The sequence below is a fragment of the Protopterus annectens genome, chromosome 15.part0, assembly GCF_019279795.1.
Source record: "Protopterus annectens isolate FY-2018-M chromosome 15.part0, PAN1.0, whole genome shotgun sequence".
Taxonomy (NCBI): Eukaryota; Metazoa; Chordata; order Ceratodontiformes; family Protopteridae; genus Protopterus; species Protopterus annectens.
In genome coordinates, this window is record NC_056749.1 from 617690982 (window position 1) to 617713074 (window position 22093).

The 22093-nt window shown below is 36.7% G+C and overlaps 1 long non-coding RNA gene across 1 annotated transcript in view; it reads left to right on the forward strand.

The window, feature by feature from the left end:
* LOC122789956 overlaps positions 1 to 22093 on the forward strand; it is a 1068191-nt gene that overhangs the window by 678017 nt on the left and 368081 nt on the right. The gene's annotated exons all lie outside the window — the stretch shown is intronic.

The following is a 22093-nucleotide window of genomic DNA, read 5'->3' on the forward strand; positions in this document are numbered from 1 at the left end:
AACTATTCAAATAGAATTACAAATGTTAGATACACAGCAGTGGTAGAAGCATACATTGGAAGAGAGGAATGGGGCTGAGGTAGTCCAGATTTTCCAAGATGGAGTCATATGTAACATGGGTGTATAGTATTGTTCCTGACTATTAATAAGCAAAATACGCACATTGAGGCTGTCAGTAGGTAGCATGTTCATTTTATTGACAACATTTTCAATTGTCATTTTATCATGGTGAAATAACAGAACCCATATACATAGCATGTATGACATATGTTTGTTGTCATGAATGTTAAGGATGTGGAGATATCTTATCCTGAGGTTTGCTGTCCTCATTCAGAATATTTAGACTCACTGGGTTGTGGACTTGCCATTTGGCTTGTCCTCCTTCAAAAATGCTTATTTTGTGTGTTTGTAGCTTTTATTTTATAATGCCAACTGTATTTTGTATTCTAAAGAGATTGCTTTTTGTGCACTATATGTATAACCATATATCTCTGCCATTATGACAAAAAGTTATCATACTTAACCACTTTGATCATATGAAGCAGTGTATAGCATTCATGAGGCAAAGTTTGCAGTTTGTGTACATTCTTATTTTTTGAGCATAAGTGTGTTAAATATGGGTAATCATTTTTGTTTATATTTTGTTCATATTAACATTTTGTGTTCTGAACAGCTTTTAGGCATGCTGTAACATCAAAAAGTTGGTATGCATGTGTGTTTCTATGGGTGTAACATTTGTTGTTGCTGGGCATTATGTTGGCATGCTGAATAGGAGATTTATATATCTGTTGGAGATGTTTTAAGGATAAGGCTAGAAATAGTCATAGTTTTAGGAATGGATAGATGATGTATTGCTTTAAGTGTGGTACAACAGATAAAATATAACCCAGTTGGTGGTGTCGCATTGATGTGGTACATTCTAAGCAGTTTAGAAAGATTTTTCACTGAAGAACATGCCAACAGAAGCATTCTTTTTTTTCAGAAGTAAAAGGAAAATTAAACTTGTTTGATTCTAAGCATGATCCTTTATCTCTGTGTCTGTTAATAAAAGTAGTCAGCATCCGACTACTGTATACATTCCATTGTTCTTTCATCCGACTACTGTATACATTCCATTGTTCTTTCATCCGACTACTGTATACATTCCATTGTTCTTTCAATGCTCAGGGTGAGTAGACTAAAGCAGAAGGCAGGAATTAAGCAGATAATGGTAAAAACATTTGAGTAGCCGTAGACAAATTCTTATGAAATCATCATTGGTGAATTTCACTTTCATGTCCATACTTGCTTTAATATCCTAATAATGTGCCTTTTGATAGTGCTGAAGCTCTGTTCCTTACCCTTCTGCTGCTGCAGTGTAGACCATTGTTGTGTTTTTTTTTTAATTCATAATGTAACAGAAGAATGAAAACTATTATATTTTAGAAAGTTGTGTTTTTCTTGATATGCTTTATTAATTTTTACTTGAAAGATGTACAATATTTTCTCTGCTAGAGAATGCTTTAGAATATTGTGCTGTTTGTTTGTTTACTTGATTGGTGGGCTGATTCAAGACATTCCGTGGGATTCAATAAACTCTGTTTAGGTTCCACATGGAGCCTCCAAGGAGCAGCAGTGCGAAATGCGTATTAATGCTGCGCAGCATGTCTAAACTAGGTTTTGTAGAAAGCAACATTGTTTCTGGCCAGAAAACCTTGTAAGAGAATATTGATAACAATTCTGTTTCAAGCAGAGCACCTCCAGTCCATGTATTTGTGCGAAATGCTACAATGATCACCAGGGTTTCACAGATAACTGTCAATCTGTTGCAACACATTTGAGCAAAGTCAAACATAATGCAGGGACATCTAACCAGAAATAGTATAGCAATAACCCACACCTGGGTGTGGGTAATGCTGGATTTACCCACGGTTGGTGTGGTTTGGTCATGAGGGCGAAGCCCGAGTGGCCAAACAAAGACAACCATGGGTAAATCCAGCATTACCCACACCCAGAAGTGGGTTATTGCTATTATACAATGACATTATTTAAGAAAAAAATAACTACTTTTCTTAAATAATAGCATTGTATAATGCCGCCTTGCTGCTCTTCCCCAGCTGTCTGGTATTCTGCGGCAGTTCTGATGTACTGCACATGAGTATACTTACACAGTACATCAGAGCTGTTGGCAAAAGCAACGGAGAAAGCAAGATCTGCGTTGCTTTTTACAACCTGTCTTGCTATGTTAAACGAGTTTAACACAGCGAGACAGCTTTAAAAAAAGCAACAGAGAATCCCCGTTGCTTTGTTTAAAGCTGTCTCGCTATGTTAAACCCAATTAACATAGCGAGACAGTTTTGAAAAAGTCAACGAAGAAAGCAACATCTCCGTTGCTTTTTAAAGTGTCTCGCTATGTTAAACTCGTTTAACATAGCGAGACAGATTGTAAAAAGCAACGGAGATCTTGCGTTCTCCATTGCTGTAAAAAAAAAAGAGTTATACTAATGGATAAAGTCCGGGCGACCGGACCTTTTTCCATTACTATAACTCTGATTTACAACTTGCACGTTGACCAATCAGTGTGCATGTTTTGGAATATTAATGGGGGGTCGTTGTATAATGACATATTTGACATAGATGTCACATAGAAATATGTTAGAATGAAACTCATTGTAAAAACAAAAAACTGATCTAATCACCAGAAATAAAAAAACTCACTTTTATTAATCCAAATACAAATAGCAGAGCTTTTGGGAACAGTCCTTTTTTCAATGCATATAAAACACAGTTGAAATACAGAGTTTTTAAATACAAAACATGATCCCATCACCCAATCAGAGCTCAGCCTGTTATACAGAGAGCCTAAAGCTTAAAGACACAGCAACACATTTAAAAAGTACATACAAAAGAAATTTAAAAAGCACAACAGATACAGGCAGTCAGTAGCAGCATTCACTTCATTTGTTTTTGTTTTAATATAGGTTTTAAACTAACTGAAGCATTTAATCCAGGTTGCACGGTCAGCCTGTAGTGTAAAAATCAACCTGTATTCAGCTAGTTCATTTGTATTTACAAGATCAACACCTCTTAATTTAAAAAATATCCTTTGAATTTCTCTAAATCTAAATGCATAGTCTATACCATTATCATGAATATGCTTAGCCAAAGAATTAGTAAGTATATTCCTTCTAATTTCTGAAAGATGTTCAGAAATTCTTTCTATAAATTTTCTTTTAGATTTATGCACTAAGCATGTCATGCACACAGCTAAATAAACCAGCGTTTCTGTGTTACAAGTAGTAAAGCAGTCCAATTCATAAGTATGCTTTGTACGTGTGTGCTCAAAAGTAAAACATAATTATATCATGGCACAGTACCTTTTCTATTAATTATAGTGGATTGATCCTTCAGTTCATGCATTTCCTTATAGCGTATTTTCTGTTTCAGGTTAGAGCATTTCTAAGAAGTAAAGCTGAGAGATGTACCTATTATTTTACATGATTACTGCATATCAGTTAGTTTGTCACAATTTCTCCATATATCAGTAACATCAGTAGTATTAGCACTATATGTCATGATGTACCTAAACTTAGTGTTAATACGATTTTGGTTTGTCTGTGGATATTCTGACAAAAAATATGGTTTAGCTGTACCATCTCTGTCATTAGTTACACAGTTTCTTCATTCAAAAGACCTTCATCATAACCTCTCATCTGAAATTCTTGCCTTAACATATTGAACTGCTGGTTACATAATGTTGCATCTGTAGACAGTCTACTCGCTCATATATTGGCTTTTAACGATCCCTTTAAAAACATGACCAGGATGCATACCATAACTATGGAGAAATCTGCTAGCTTGAATTTCCTTCCTATTGATATTTGTTGATTTCAGCACATCAGTATTTTTAAGTGATGTATCCAAAAAACAAATATGTGCTCTAAAATATTTCAACTTAAGTTTCAGAAAATTTGTAGTGGCTTCCAAGAATTTAACATATTCATGTAGTTCAATTCCATCATCCATCCAAACCAAAAAAAAATGTCATCAGCAAAGCATTTGTAAAATAGAATTTTATCAGTATAGTTATTTGGTAAACCAAATACATGTATATTCTCCCATTCGTATAGGGCTATGTTAGCATAAGTATTTGCTATTGGTATACCCATAGCAACAGCCGATACTTGATGGTACAGCTGCAAGAAAACATTACTTGTTAGAACAACTTCTAAGAGAACAGAAATCATTTTATTTTCCCATTCGTGAGTGCTGTGTTCCTACATAAATATCCTCTCACAGCCTGTATCCCATACAATGAGTTGACATCCATTGTTACAAAAATAAACTTGGCAGTCTCATTCACAGATTGCCACTGATAAAGTTGTTTTAAAAAGTCATTAGTATCACAAACATAACTTTGAAGATTTTTTAACAAGGGTTTTTAATTGTTCTTCTAAGGAGATAGAAATGGGCTCAGTTACCCATTTCCTCCCAAACACAGTAGGTCTCATTGGGGGATGCAAGTGATCTTTATGTATTTTAGGTAACCCATATAGAATGGGAAGCACAACTTCTGTTTGTTTAACTTCTTCCTTGCTAATCCTGCTTTTTACTTTCCCTTTTTGTTTTATTATTTTTTGCATTATGAAATTTGCCATGACTGGGTGGGTTCCTTTGCCTATATTTCTCTTCAAATATCATTGGTGCTGTTTTTTCATATTGATTAATTTTGCTTTCTGCTTTCCATAAATATTGTACCATACCGGAGCTTTTTTTCTTTCCGATGTCCTTACATTTTCTTAAGATACATTCTGGTCCACTTGATGCTCCTTAATTTGGGGGCATATTTTTCCATCATGCTGTGACATTATCTGTGCTGGATTTTCAACGTTAAATCTGTTACTTCACAGATAATCCATTTCTATTTGTTTAACTTCCACTTTACTAATCCTTTGTTATACATTTTCTGTTTATCCTATTTTTGTACTGTGAAATTTTTTTATATCCAGATGCTTTTGCCTGGATTTCTTTTCAAATATCTTTGGAGCTTTTTTATTGATTCGTTTGGGTTTCTCCTTTGAATAAATATTGCACCATCTCAGATCACTTTTTTTCTTTCCCATCTTGATGGGGTTTTTTTTATACCTTCCAAAAATCCCTTGGTTCTGTTGTTTATATTTTTACACTTCCTCTGTTGCTTCATTTTCCAGGCAGCCTAAAGTTTCTGGGTCTATATTATTTGAACGAAGGTTCAAAATGTCGATTGCTAGAAACAGCGAAAATGCCAATAATCAATGTCTGTTTTGTGAGATCTTGGTAAAGTGAAGATTGGGAAATTTGCCCTTTCCTCACTGTAGTGTGATCTCAGAGTTGGTATATATAATTAGTGGGGGTGTGGGAGCACAGCCCCCCCCCCCCACAACACAGGATTTGATTATAGGCATTTTTGCTGTTTCTAGCGACTGACATGTTGAACTTTCATTCAAATAAAATAGACCCAAGTTTCTTTGTCTATGTAATATTTTATGGATCTGTTGTATCCATAAAAGAAAGAGATCTGATATGGTGCAATATTTATGCAAAGCCAAAAGCAAAACCATTGCTTCACTTTCCAGGCAGCCCAAAATTTCTGTTTGTTTTATGGATCTGTTTTATTAATAATTTTTTATTATTTGAAGCTTTTGGCCCTTTTTCAGGCGAAAGTATTTTTCTTTCCTTTAATTTCGAAGTCAATCTCTGTGAATATGGTCTGTGTGGAATTCTGAGTTTCTTGCATTTAGTAACAGTACATAATTTCCTACTCATCCTCAATAGTCCACTCTGCTATATTCCTGGCCCTTTATGAGACTGTCAGTTTTTGTGATTTTTGTGGACCATCTTGAGCCTGGCCCTTCCCACTGTAGGAATGTTTCTATGTCTTGAGAATTCTACACTGCCATTTTTCCTGTCCTGGCACCAATGCATATACCAGGATCGGTCACTTTTCTGTCCTAGGACCTATGCACTCAACTGTCTTTTTTTATTGTTTTAACTTACCTTAGTCTATCATACATGCTATATAAAATGCTATATCTATATGCCCATGTTGTCTTGATAACATTTTGTGAAAACAGTGTCCACCTCGTAATGGTGCTCACCAAGACTTGAGGATGAATTCAGTTCCAGCAATACTACTCTCCTTTTCTTACTGATTTTGTCTTTCTCCACTTGGAACCCAGTAAATGGTCAGGAAGAATAATGATATTTGAGGATTGTGATGACCTTGGACCTAATGACAGTTTTAAGCAGCAGACTGTCTGTGAAGATATAAACTTTAGGACAGTTAACCAAGTCTTGCATACAGAAAAATACAGAAGTATGAGTTATCAGGAAATAGACAACAAAGGTGAGTAAGATGTGAAGGTAGATTATAAAGCCTTAATTCAAGAATAGTGAATGTTGTTAAATGGAATACTTTTCCAGTATGGCAGAAATGTCCAACTTACTCTCTGATATTTAATTGCAAAGGTTTTGGTCACTAATCCAACTACAGAAATTTAGGAGTAAGTGGTTCCTACTTCATATGGGAAGTTAGAAAACAAACGATAATGCTAATATAGCACTTCTCAGCCCTAGACATAAGATGACCTGTATAGATGTGTTTCATAATTTTAGAAGATTTTTGCACAGGAAGGTATCAGTTTAGAAGAGGATGATGCAAAAGACATTCATTCTGTTCATGAGAGAACACTGCAGGGTGAGCGCCTGTACCTGCATAGTAGACATGTTATCTGACTTAGCACTGAGGTGAGATAGGAAACTGAAAGGCAAAAGTGCTCTCATAAATTAAGGGATGGTGAACAGGATATCTAACAGTTAGGAAAAGACTGCTGAGGGAGTGTTTCAGATGGAAAAGTGTAAAACACATAGCCTGCAACACACATATATAGACTAATGCATTCTGAGACACTGAAAAGCAAGCTTCTCGATCAATAAGTATCACGTGCTGTAGAAGCTATGCCTCACCAAGTCCAAAGGCACTCAGAAATAAATACCACCTATCATCACACATATTGTCAGTCTCAGCGGAGCCCAAGCACTAAACCCCTAAACAAGCACACTTCCAAGGACTGTCGTCATTGGGCACTCCATTGTATGATATACTGATGCCCCTCTGACCAGGCTGAACAAGGAGAAGAGAACGGTCAGTTGGTTATCTGGAACCAGGATCTGCAGATCTGCAAAATCGCACACACACACACACACACACACACACACACACACACACACACACACACACACACACACACACACACACACACACAGTCATTACACCATGGTTAGCAGTATGATTCCATCATAGTCCATGTAGGTATAAATGACCTGAGATTACCTCCCTAGACTATATGAAGAGACGTTCTGGAAGTTTCAGACTATGTTTTTCAGTCTGGTATGTGCCTAGTGTTATGCAGCATGTTACCATCACCAAGGATGATACCACAATATGAGCAAAAAGTTATTGATTTCAATGACTGTCTTTCTGGTGTCATTCTAAGGGGATCCAATATTTGTCAGCTTGGCAGGACTTGGTTAACAGACCATGTTGCTTTGCCAAGGATGGTCTGCACCTTTCTCTTCAAGGTTTTTAAATACTGTCTAAAACTTTACCCACCCCCATCCTGCCTTTTTTAGGCAGTGACAAATTGGCAAAGTTACCAACATAGCAAACTCAACTGACCCTCAAGGTGTTACTTGTCAGTGCAAGGAGCCTAAATAAAAAAACTTCATTCCCTCTAAGTCCTCCTCACACTCAATAATATAGACATCAGTGCAGTTACTGAGACATGGTTTAAAGTGGCAGAGAACAGCCGAGCAGTGCAAGGTTTCAGTGCCTTCCATGCCTTTTTTAGACCAGTAGATGCACAGACAATGGCTAAAGGTTGAGATGTTTCAGTGTACATCAGTAGCAAGCACACGTCTAGGGTGATCAAACAGGATGATGTGCTGGACTTCCTCCAAATGCAGATCATCAAAGACAAAATCCAATACTATATCCTAACCAGCTATAGGTCACCCTCCATGTCCCAAGAAGCTCATAATGCATGCTTGGACCTACAGGAGACACTTAGCATCCAACTTAACTCCCTACTCATGGGAGACTTCTATTGCCTCTTTACAGACAGAGAATCCTACATGACTTCAAATCTACAGGCACAGAAATTCCTAGACATAATCAGTGCAAACACCCTTAAATATTAAGGTCCAATCATAAAGTTGTGTCATTCAAAATCAAAATTAACTCCATAGTTCCATTAAAACCAGTAATGCTTAACTTATTACATCCGAGTGATGCCTCCAGATGCATTTGCAGTTAACTCTTACTGACACCTCTAGGCATCAACTATTGCTTATTGATATTCGCATCAATAATTCCAAAGATATGCTATGTACAAGGTTTAAAAATATTTCATCTTAAAGCTTACACAATGGCAAACTCAACTGCATTAATGTTGACCTTGGTCTAGTGCAGGTAAAAAGATATTAACTGTTGCTTTTATGATATTAATTTATATAGATATAATTCTCACAAATTTTCTAAATATCTCAAAAAACAAGTAACAGAGACAGAACTCCTTAGCCTCATATGAAAGCTCTCACCTGGATGAATAAAATGTTGGTGACAGTATGTGTGTAACTAGAGTAGTTACTGAGATATTGTAAGTTGTTTACAAAATATTGCAAATGTAATAGCTACTGTGTTTACTGTGACTTATAAAATTCAGTTTAAGACCTAGAACCTAAGGAATACTTCCACTATAAAAATAGTTTGTGCTGAAGGGTTTGCTATTTATACTTCCTTCATAAACCCTATGGTTCCAGAGATATAGACATTTGTTTGAAATGTGAGGACATAATTTGATTCTGTCAAAAGGCTTAGGCTCTGCCCATTGGAAGTTACAGTGCAAACTTACTGAGCTTCATTGGAGTGGATAAGTTAAGAACTATTCCAAGAAAAATTACCTTTTATTAAATGATGGTTTGTTAAAATGTCCCTCCAAACTCCACAAACACAGCAGTCTATGCTAAATCGCTCTCAGAAACTTTGCATAACCATGTCAATGTCTGCATAAAGGCTGCTATACCTACCAGAAGTAAGCCCAGAACAGACTCGGACACAAACCACTATGGTGGCATCACAAATTAAACAGAATATGCACTCAAAAGAAAAAAACTTATTGCAAAAATCAGGAAGTGTAATCCCCATAAAGATGAAGCATCTGTAATCAGTCTAAATAGGCAACCAGAGGGCTAATTAAGTCAAGCAAAGGCAGATTTGAGGTTAAGATAGCCTCCCAGGTGAAAGATAACCAGACTTCTTCAGCTATGTCAGAAACCTCAAGGGCAGCACACAGCAATGTTGCTGGTGATATAGTGAACCTGTTACCGGACAAATTCCATTCAAACTTTACCCCACTCTCATCTCCAACCATCCCCCCAAAAAATACCCTCAAAGTCCTGCCAACTATAACTAGGGAGCAGATACTTGCTGCACTCACTAAAGCCAAGAACACAGCCTTGGTGGTACCAGAAAAGATCCCAGGATGCCTCCTGTACAGTCTAAATTACAATTTGTCAGGATGTCTGTAGTCATGATTTAACTATGGTCTTAAAACATGGTTTGTGCTGTATCAGTGGAGGACTGTGATGGTCATTCCCCTACATAAGGAAGGACCTTCAACAGATCCTGGAATTTATCGACCCATTAGTGTGACTAGTCTTATTTGCAAAAGCATGGAAAGAATTATCATGGAAATTATCAATAAGGACATAGACCTCCAGAGACTGGATCCATCCCAGTTTGGCTTTGTCAAAGTAAGGTCATGTTTACTGAATCTGAAGGACATCTTTGAAAAGGACACGAAGGCAATGGATGAGGGAAAAACTATTCTTACTGCCTACCTAGATCTGGTTAAAGCACTTGATACAGTACCCCACTTAGGCATTGACCACAAACTTACAGAACTAGGTACAAACACCTTTGTTTACATGCTGGATAGCTAGCTGGCTCACTTAAAGGACCCGGGAGGTTAGTGTCTGTGAGTCCAACTCCACAAAGAGGCTGGTCACCAGTGGAGTTCCACAGGGTTCTGTGCAATCCCAGTCCTCTTTGGCATCTACATCTTGGATGTCAAAGCCAATGTCAAAGGCATATGGCTAAAGAAGTTCACATATAATTGCAAATTGTGAGCAGTCATTAACCCCCCCCCCAAAATCAGAACACCCTATAGAAATTTGGCGTCAAAAATGTGACATAAAACTCAGTACCAAGAAATGTATTGTAGTACTGTTTTCAAAGTTGGCCACCCCAGGTAACTATGTCATCAAACACCTCTAGAAGTTGATTCATTAGTCAGGAATCTGAGAACTTGTGAAGTAAATTAGCCTTTGACCAACATGTATCCAAGGTAGTAAGAAATTCCTTCTTTGTTGCTCAATTATAAAGTGAGGGCAGGGCATCTAGGTCCAGAGAGATCATCATACCACTATACTCAGCCCTCATAAGATCCTTCATAGAGTATAGTATCCCCTTTGGTATGTACCTGATCAGACAATTGCAGCAACTGGAATGCCTGCAAAGATCCCTTACAAAAAGAATACATGGAGCAAACACCATATCCTAAGCTGATTGCCTCAAAGCCCTGCCTCTCTACTCAGTATCATACAGACTTGTAAGAGGTGATCTTTGTCTAGCATACAAGGTATCCCTGGACCTTGTTTTGATAAACTTTTTGCATATCCGCAAAACAAATACCATCAGAACTACTAGAGTAAAAGAACTCAATGTTGCTTGTGGCATAAATAGAATATGTGGAGGAGACAGATATGTTTCTCAGAGAATTTCCATTCTGTGGAACAGGATCCCCATGCATTTGAAGCAGACTTCCGCACTCTCCCTATTTAAGCACAACTTGTACCAACAGATGAGTAACTGGAAATTTACCTCTGGTCTGGTGCCTTTGTCTCTGATGGACAGAGGCAGTCAGTAAATCGTTCCCTATATAAATCAAATTTGTGGGTCATATTTCAGTTGCACGACCTGATTTATTCTGTGATTCATAGATTGTTACTAGGCTCATGTCCTGGGGGGCCTCTAGTTTTCCCGAAAGAACAATGACGTCCTGTATCCAAATAGAACATTGAGGGCCAGGCATTTGTAAGACCTCTGTACATTAGGGATATGGGTGCCAAGCCCTGTGTAAATTTCATATTCTATACCCACTGGTCTAGATAGGGCTTAAAGTGATAATAGATGAAATTAACTTCATGTGGATGGGAAGCCTGTTTCATTCAAGAGGCAATCTTTGGAACTCCTATAAGTGTCTCCAGCATGTCCTTTTACGTCAGACAAAATTCAGGTTCTTGGGCCTTGTATTTCTGGTACTGTTTGACTCATGAATATGTAGAGTCGTAAGTTTGGGGTTGTGGATGCCTTGTAATCCAGGCATAGATCACCCCTCAGCAATTTGTAGGAGACTGAGTAGAAGGAAAGGGCTTTAAGGCAGGTTTGTTATGCCTTGTATTCTTTTTGTAAGGAACCTCCAAAATCACTCTAGCTGCTGCATATGCTTGGTCAGGTATGCTGGTCTGACAAGGGCAAAAGTATAGTGGGTAATGACATCTTTTGGACCTAGATGCCATGCCCTTACTTATAAGTTGCACAACATAAAGAATTTCCTCACCACTGTGAACACATGGCCGAAGGTAAGGCTGCTGTCTATGTGCATACCCAGATCGCTGACCACTGAGTAAATTCTTAGGGGTGTATTATCAACATGGTAATTAGCCAGGATGGTAGACTTCCCAAAGGATAAAAGTATGCATTTCTAAGCACTGAGTTTAAGACCATGGATCTGGCACCATTTTTTCCCCTCTAAAACATCTTTATTGAATTATCACTTGATAACTTGATATGTAGGCAAATTTGCATTCATATAAAAGTAATCAAAGTATATTAACATAAACATTATAATTCACATATATTGCTATATATCATATAACCTAAGCAATATTACAAAAGTTATTCAATTCCTGCCTTTTTTAAACAAGAAACGTCTTCATTAACCATCCTTACTACACAGGCAATCATACATTTATATAAATGAAAACTAACCACACTGACGCAATCCTAGTAGCAAGCATTTTACATCATAAACCATATGAACACACTCCCACTTGCAAACATTACACATCACTTATAATCTACCCAATATTTCTCACTCAACATTCTATAGCTTAAGTCCTGCCACCTTTTAGACCTCATTCCTCCTTTGTATGTATTATTCCCACAATTCCAATTTTTCCGATGTATTTTGCTCCTAATCTTTTTTAAAGATCTCAGTTCCAGTTGGTTTATCTCTGTTACTATATTCACTACTTCCAGGATAATTGGTTTAGATTTGATTTCCATTTTCTAGTAATTGCTTCTTTGGCAGCCACCATTATTAGACAGAGCAAGGCCTTCCCATGTCTAAGCAATTCTGATCTGTATCATATCTCAGAAAAATCATCTCCTTCATTGGATCAATCTGCCCACATGGTGTCTCCAACAGTACATCCTGCAGGGAATCCTTAAAGTCTGCCAACTCACTGTACTCCCAGAAAAATATGTTCCAAATTATCTCTTTCTTCTTCAAAACACCACCAGCATTTACTGTCTGCCTGAGGAAAAATTCTCTGGAGTCTACTTGGGGTATAAAATTATCTATGTAAACATCTCCAGGCAAAAATCCTAACTCTTCTAGATTTTGTTGCATATTTGGGAGATATACATATATCCTCACATTGTTTTATTGTGCAGTGCTTATCCAGTCTCTCTTCCCAATCCTTTCTAACCTCCTCTGATTGATTCTTATAGTTATTATGCAATATTTTATATGCTGGACTAATTATTCCCTTTTTAATGGCAGATTCTGTTCTAGATTCTATAAAAAAACATTACCAGTGCTGGTCTTTCATTTAGGACCTTCCTATTTCTTTCTCTTTGCCTATACTCTCATATCTATCCCTGATAGGTAAGACAATCTCTAAACTGCAGTCGAAATAAATTCTTGGCATCTTCCCATTCTACCATATTTCTATTACTAGTTATTTGCTCTCAGTACCTTGGTTACTTTGCCAATTTTCTCCAATAAATTCTGGCCCTTCTTGCCTATTGTCTGTATCCCTAATTGCACTCCTCCCTATCGGCAAAATCTCCTTTCTCCATTCCCATGTTGGTGTAGTTCTTAGAATACTTTATGCTACTTTGTGGATAAAATAGTCTGCATGATTATTGTTATTCTCCTTAAAGGCCTGCATCCAAAATTCCAGTCTCTACTTGTTTCTTGAGCATCCCCCATGTTTCATAAACATCCTTTTCCACATTGAATTATAGATTTCTGCTTGTGTTATGTATAGGAGTCTTAACTATGTAACTCTGAAATACCCCTTCAAATTGGGTAATCCCAATCCTCCCTGTTCTACTGAAAGAATCAGTTTATCCCACTTGACTGTTGCCATCTTCCCCTCCTAGCTAGTCTTTCAGCTCTTTATTAATTGCTACCCATAACTTCTCCTGTGGCTGACAGAAATATGCCTGACCCGTGTATAAGACTAAAGGGACTTAAAACATTTTAACTGCTTGCACCATATCTTGGTGTGAAATAGGCCTTCTTGAAGAATGCAGGAAAGTCAGTGATAACTCCCAGCTTGCAATTATCTGCAAATGTAGTCAGCCATGAATCGTCAGCACTTGCTTCCTCTTCAGATAAATAGATGGCAAAAAAAGCAGCGGTACTAGTACCGAGCCCTGGGAGACTCTGCTAGTGACTGGCCTCTTGATGGAAGTGACACTGGATTTTATAATGGCCTTTGTGGTCATTAGTGTAGTATACACATATGAACCAACACAAGTAGGAACAAGTGGCTCTATATCACATCAGTGAATGCTAAAATATCGAACTTCAAAGTCCGAATGCTGAAAACAGCAAAGGAATGGGAAAGAATTTGCTGGGCCGTTCTCCACCCTTTGCTGTTTTCTCCACTGTGGTGCAATCTCGGAGTTGGTATATTTAAGTTGGGGGGGTGAAACCCCCCACTTCATTTTAACTGTATACTTTTTTTGTTTGTTTTTTTTTTTTTTGCTTTTTTTCCCTAGGAAAAAATTTGCTGATCCATCCTTCGCATTTTTTAGCTTTCAGACTTTGAAGTTTGATATATCAGCATTCACTATTTTTAGCATTTACTGATGTGATATAGACCCAGAACAATCAGTATTAGCAAATCTCTAAACAAGATCAGCCTTACATTATTTTTTATTGTAATAACATTTGCCACGTGTATTGTACACGCATTCCATTTTCATAAATTAACATATATGGCATGCCTTTTTGATTTGATACCTGTCTACATGGAACATTGAATTTTGGATCTAATGTGTATTAAGATTGGATCTTTTCTTTTTGACTCTTTCAATATCCAGAAAGCAAGCAAGGTTGATCTTCCTGTCTTCCTAATTTAGCCATAGAGCCTTAGTTCCAAAATCCGTCCATCAGCCTGAAGTGAAGCTTTAAGACATTCACAAGGAAATAAGATTATTGAGCTTTTTTCATGAATGTTCTACACTGTAGTCACACTCTAGCACTTGTTTGCAGGGTGTTTGAGATATTTTTCTAAATGTTTTATTGTTATTGTCTGCAGCCCCCAAATATGTGCATCTCTTACAGTTAATGCAACTCATACACTGAATGTGAAACACTGATGGCTTTTGGTGGGAATGCTTCACATTTATAATATGAGAATATATATGGGTCACCCATCTGGTCAGCTATAGAAATTTCCATTTGTCACTAAGGATATTTATTTATGTATGTATTTGTTTGTTTGCTTGCTGTGCAGGTCCAACTGTTTAAAACCCCTTTTCAACAGAGACCTGGGGAGAACAATTCCAATAGCATCATCATATGAACATTTATTAACTAAAAATAATTTATAATTTACAACAAAAGCACCTCTATAACCATAACATCTTATTAATGTTTTAAAAGCAAGATGATGAAAAGAACATATATAAAAACAAGCAACACATTACATGTTATATACAGGAAATTTGCAGTCATTTATCTCAGTGAGTTTAGAAAAGTAGTTTTATACAAGTCAAAAATACGTGCAGTATGTTGTCTGGTTAAATGTTAAAATAATGGCAAAGAGAAATATAAAAGACCAGCTTGAGAAGATTTTCTACAGACATACCAGTGACTATAGTAGTAGAAATATGGGTTCAAGGTATTTAGATGTTGAGTCAAGTGTGAAAGGTGATTGGTGACTGTCTATAAGAAAAAAGTTGAAGATTAATGGATACTGGTAGATTCCTGGATTAGAAGAACATAGCAGGGGCAGTTATAAAGTAGCATATTAAAGTGGAGGCTATTAATCAGTTGTTAAAGAGCAGGAACAAATCCAAGATACTTTCATGTGCAGCTGTAGAAGAGATTTAAATTGGTGTGAATTTTCAGTGAGCAGTGGTGTTGAAGGAATTCTGTTCCAAAGCTTTGTAACAGAGTGAGAATAAAACGAGTTTCCAGCTTATTTGGGATGTTGTTGGTAGTCACTGGAGTTTGCGCTTGAAACAAATAACATTTGTTTGGATGATAAATATTGTGTATGATTATAAAGGTATTATGACTTACAAAGTAATAGAATTGAATATTATTTCCATAAGATCACTGATAAGAAGCATTTAGTAACACCATGCTATCCAATGTACTATATAATTCAAAACTTCAGAAACTATTCTGCCTAAAAGTTTCTACAACAGGCCAAGTTGTATTAATCAGTCCTTACTAGTCATATAACCTCATGAAGTCTTTGTTTGATAAATTAATTTCAAACCCACACTTCTCTGAAATCCACCCAATTTGTATTATGCCTTCAGACAGTTTCTAAAACACCCAATGCAGTATTCTTCAAATAATAATGTACTTTTAACTATTTAAAAGCTGCAGTCATTTCCCTGAATTCTACTATGCATTTCCCTTACACTGCATGTTATACATGCAACAAGGTTTCCCATCTGCACAACACCATCATACCCGGTTATGGTTGTCCACAGCAGCCAGGATATTGGGCAAGTGTTAAATCTCAAACAAAACTGTTATGCTTGGAACAGATTACGATGCAGTTATCTTCACAAGACAGATTTATAACTCAACAACTAAACATTGTCTCTTGCATAGACTGCTCTAAAGATCATGCATTTGTTTTTTTCTTTTTCCCTAACGTGTAAAACCACCATCTTTTGATAACTCACTGTGGCACTGATTCTGAATCAGTTATTTAAATAATGCTGTGTGATTTTGTGTAGAAGCTAAATTAACATTGTGCTTCCTACGCCTCTCTCCAAGTTGCACATTCTCCTGAGATTATTACATTATTATAACATATTATTTCTGTAATTAATACTTTAAATTATAAACTCTTAAGTTAATAAATGTAAAGTCTGTGTCTCATGCTTGATTTCTTAACTTTGGTAATAATTAACACTGATTTTATTTATCTTGTTGATTCTAAAATTTAAAACCGTTAATATTATAACTCTTGAAATAATATACAGGATCAGTCCAGTGACTTCTAGCAAAGAACTGAACCATTAGCTCCATCATCAAGGTGGCAGCCAGGCTTCAGTAAAGAGGGCGAGAACACTCTAACCTGTTTCTTTCATGATCAGCCAGCCTCATCAGCCTGTTCAGTCCTAGTCCCTGGAAAGTAGGATTGCTTGCAGATCCTACAGGGAATCCTAACCTGTAGCATGGATGGCTTTTGTACTACACTATGGGATGTTTCCTGAAGGTGCTTCTTATGCTACCACATATACTGAGTCTCCTAGCCAAGTCATGCACTACTTGCCATGTACGTCTATCAGGGTCTTGCTGTGTGATTCATTTCTACTTTGCAGGTGTTGCCAGTGATGTAAGTAAGGTCACCTACATCCCACCAGGATGGATGAGCTATCACCAGCCAACAACTCTCATTCTCCCTAATCCAGATCTGACAGCAGGTCATCTGTGGTATAGAAAGGGGGACATGGCAGAGAAGTACTAGCTATTACTGTCAAAATATTTTAGTTTGTATCTGTTATGTTTCCAGAAGATTTAGCTTAAATACAGCCTAAATCAAATGCAAAATAATTGTTTAAATGTTATCTTTTAGAATGTGGAAGCATCACTCTCATCCTAAAAACAGTTGAAAAATGTTTTAATGTCTTGTTTATCCTTTTAGAAAAGGGGCATACTCCTATGTCTTAAGAAGCAGATTTAAGGAGACAATAATTTTAATAAATGCAGGAATCCCTTTATGTTATGCAATCATTAAATTACACTAACAATGTTTTTTATTTTTTTCCCCACAATTTGTAATAATATATGTATAGCTGGTAAATTTTACAGTCATTTCTGTTAAGCATCATTTAGAAATGCAAATGCTTTCTCCCTTCATGTTGTGGTAACACCATTAGGAAACTGGGTTCATAATTCAAAACTAAAAATGGACATTTAATAGCACTTTGAAGAACCAAAGCAGTTGAAACTATCTGTTGGAACTGTGAAACACTAAGATTACAAATAGAGATCTAAAAATTGGGTGGTGAGTCAGTGGCATTAGAGTCAAGACTGTTCATAAAATTCTGCAAAAAAACCCAGTGTCTCTTTGGATAGAAAGGGAACTGTAGTTTAGTTTCTTTGCAAAAACCAAGGGGGATAGTAGTGGTATGAGGAATTATAGTTCCATCAGCCAGTTATTATTCACAGGTGAAATAATGGAAAAAATGGTACTTAAAGCCTTGTGTTAACTGAAGGATAAGGACATAGTTAACATTTGTTACATGTCAATCCAATATGCAGATCAAGTTAAATAACAATTAAAGATGACAAAGCATGGAATAACCTGTAGAAATAAAATGGTACACATTTTGCAGTGTCGGTGGTGCAACATGCAGCATACTTGCCTTTAATGCAGAAGGCTGTAGTTTCAGTTACCACATCTGGTGCATAAATTGCTGGCACTGCACTGCAGCTTAAAGGTGCTGCAGCACTCCTCAGTGTAATGTCTTTGGATGAGATGTAAAACCGAGGCCCTATCTGCTGGACTTGGTGGTAGCTCAGGTGGATGTAAAAAATCCCATGGCACCTATCAAAAAGAGTAGTCAAAGTTCCCCAGTGCCCTGGACAGTTTCCCATAGTAGTATGTGCCACCTTGGTTTACCCCTGAAAAGAGGCTTCTAGTCTAGTGAAACTAACCTAGTCAACAAAAGGATATATATAAAAAAAACTATGTACATTTTTTTTCTGAACATCATAATGGCTATGTATGTAAAGATGTGCGGGTGACTACAGTCTGTACAGAATTCCAAGTACATTTGATATAGTAGACCACAATTTTCATAAAAAACTTCAGAATTCTAATTTGTCTAATATGCTAATATAGCAGACCTAGATATTAGATCATTAATGGTGTATGGAATTTGAGTGATAACAGAGAATGGAGGATGCTAAAGCAACAAATGTCCCAATAATCTGTTTTGTATCATTCTTATTTAGTATCGTCTAAATGGATATTGAAATCAACACAGTTGTTTTGAATTGTATGCAAATCATATAAACATAAGAAACAGTGCGTTTAACATCAAATTGTCTATTCTTGCATTCATTTCTGAATAATATGGTAACGTGGGTGAAGGAACATAGAATATTGATGAATTGCAAAAAAACAAAATCTTTCTCATTTGGAATGAAGAAGGTTTGTAAAACATATAATATAAATGGCTCAACCAATGGTTCTATTACCAAAGTATGATTGTTCTGTATAATATGAATGGCTCGGTGAAGACTGGTAGAGATGTGTGAAGGCTGCCAGCCTAGACAGATAAAATTTTATACATAATTCTATAATTTGTAAATATGAATGTGAATCACAGGCTTGTTGTCTTAAATAAAAACAATGTTTTTACAAAAATGTGGCAACAGTGCTCTCTACTGACCCAGTAAAAGCATGTTGTGACCTTTTGATCTAAAGTCGGGTCCGGCCAGTCTAGATGAAGGCTTCCTGCCTATTGTTTTAAGGCTAAAGTTAAGACCAGAATTTACATGTGGAATGTCCTTTATTGCTCTAAGTGTAAAAAAATGTAAATACAGTTTCTGTCAGCCTGGGACCACCAGGAAAGTGTGAAATGATGTAATGTTTTATCAGAATTGCAGTTTCAATTTAAACAGAGAGAACCAGGAGGCATTAAGCATTTTTGTCTTTGAACATCCAGCTCAGCACTGCCTTATGCTCTCTGTAAGTAAGTTATTTTAGAAGTGTGTTTTCTTTTAGCAATAGCTAGAAAATTAGAAAGATTAGACTGTTTAACTGTGATGTCAGAACTGTACTACTGATTTATTTTAAGTATTTGTGTGTGATTTCTGAACTCTTGACTAGCACTGACTGTGTAGTAGAAAGTATTGTCTTGTGGTTTTAACTATTTATTAATAAATATTCTGAAACCTTTTAACCGTGGCTGGTTTGTGTAGAGATAATTTAAGCTCTAGAGTACATTGCATATTTATGGAGTTTACTATCCAAGTCATTCCAATGATTAGTCACACTTACCAATTTGATAATAATATTGCACAGTAATAATCGGACACCCTTTTAAGGGCCTTTGAGTAGCTGATAAATATTAGTGGGTGGTGGTAGCTGGTACTACCGTATAGACTGGAAAAAATGGGCACAGCTGGAGAACCTGTGCCAGCCTTCCCCAGGAGTGTCTGTGTGGTTGTATAAACGCTTCTCAAAATGTGTGTGTCAGCTACTTGGGCAGGGACATGAAGCACTGGTTGGACAGAAAGGGTGCTAGAGGTTTTAGCTTGCCCACTAGGCTGAGATCTGGACCCTATAGCTGTGCCAGTGGGGAGTCTTATTGGGGACCTGGTGAGCAAGGGAGCGACCAGCCCCAGACTGACTGTGGTCTCTGTGTGCCCTTAAGGGAAATTGTATTTTACTGTGTATATTTGTTATCCTTTCCTCATATATGAAACACCCTCTCTGGTGTTAGTGGTGAGGATTGAGGCTCCTTGATTGCTGGGCCAGGGCACGGGCGTCACAGGCTCCATCATTGTTTCCATTACTAAGTAGCATTTTTTTTGTGATCATCATTTATAAGTGTGATTACAGAACAGCACACAAAAAAGCAACTGCATTTGGCATTACTAAAACAAATTAAAAAAAAAATCAATTCTGCAAGAAGGCAAGCCTCTTGCACCCTCAAGGTTGTGCCTCCAAAAACCTGCTAGTTATATATACCAACTCTGAGCTTGCTATAGCTCAGAAAAGAAGAAACCCCTGAAATATCTCAGTCTAGGTCTTAGAGTGTAAAACTCCAAAATCTCCCATTAGTGATTGTGCATTATTGTGCCGAGCAGTAGCATGTCAAACCTAATCTTGTCACTGGGTATAAATTCTAATGGGGTAGAACAGGTTACAACACTTCTTGATCAGGATAGAGATAGTGTACTCCAAATTACTTTTTAAACATCATACAATTAATATCTGCAATGAATGCTATAAACAAATTAGTATGTTCTAAGTGGTATAAAATCTAAGAGTTCTAATGGTTTTAATCTATATACTGATTTAGTTAGGTGAAAATAGAATGTGACAAATGAACATTAGCTGTAAAATGGCAAATTATGATACTAGACCATATACAAAAAATAACAATAAACCAGTAGGGGTGCAGGAATGAAATATAAGCAAAGATTTTGCAGTTTAAGGCTTCTCACTCTCTCTTAATAGAACATATGAAGCAACTTTTGAGCTATGCCTGTAAGGCTTCCAAGGATACAGTTCTGGTGGAAAGTTTTGGGTTAACCAAAATCTTTAGGTATGGTGGTGGTAGACAAAGTTACACATTCTATGCAGAAAATTATTCACACATGACACTCTTTATTGCAGAATATGTGACTTAGTGGCAGTGGATAAGTATTTAAAGGCATGAAGAAACATTTTGTCAACAGAGTGTTTTAGACAGAGGAAATGGACAATAGTCTAAACCTATGAAAATTATATGATATGATATCTTAAGACATGAAATATAAGTAGTGAAAACTTGGTCAATGAAAAATAATACTTTTACCAAACAGAAACATCACAGTTTTCTTCAGTTGGGGAAAAGACTTCTGACCCCACAGTCAAAGAGCTACATGTTCCGCTACTTAAAATAATGAAGTACAAGGTGCTACACCTTAGGTAAAACGATATACTGCCTGCACTGTCTTCTACTAAATAGTAGAACACTTGGCAACCCACATTTCTGTCTTATTTTATAACACACAATCACACCTGCGTGCACGCGCACACACACACATACGCGCACGCATGCACTGGAACAACATACTCTGCATAGCCCAAGATTTCACCTCAAGAACACAAAACCAAGGATTAATTCAGAAGCAACATTCACTGGCTGTTCAGTAATAATAATTATGCTCACGTTAATAATACCATGGCAATTTAACAGTTCTCATGGAGGCTTAAGGTAGTGAGATGTTCAAAACTCGCTTCCTGTGAGCCATGGTTTGATTCCATTTGCTTACTGTGCAACTATGATCAAGTCGGTTATCCAGATAGAACTGCCAGGCTAAGATTGAAATAGGTCCAAATGGCTACTGTGGTTTGCAAATACAAATACAATAATCAAGTAATTAAGTAATACTTTTGATACTGAATCTCTAAGGAAACCTTTGTTATGTACAAAACTATATGTTTATATGGAACTGACAAAAAGACAATTGCAACAATGCTGACTCCACAAGAAACAAAAAGAGAAGAGCCTTCTGCATCATTTGCAAATAACATTTGATGTCTGCTGTCCCTGTGCTCATCCTTCAAAAAATTGTATATCTGTATAAAAACTGAAAACCTGTTTCTATACAAGAAACATGGGGAAATTAGAATATTGAAACAGAACTGTCAGTATAATATATTAATCTGAAAGTACCCTTTCATTGTGATATTTTTATTTACAAAGAAACACTAGAAGAAAACCAGGCTAGATCACCCA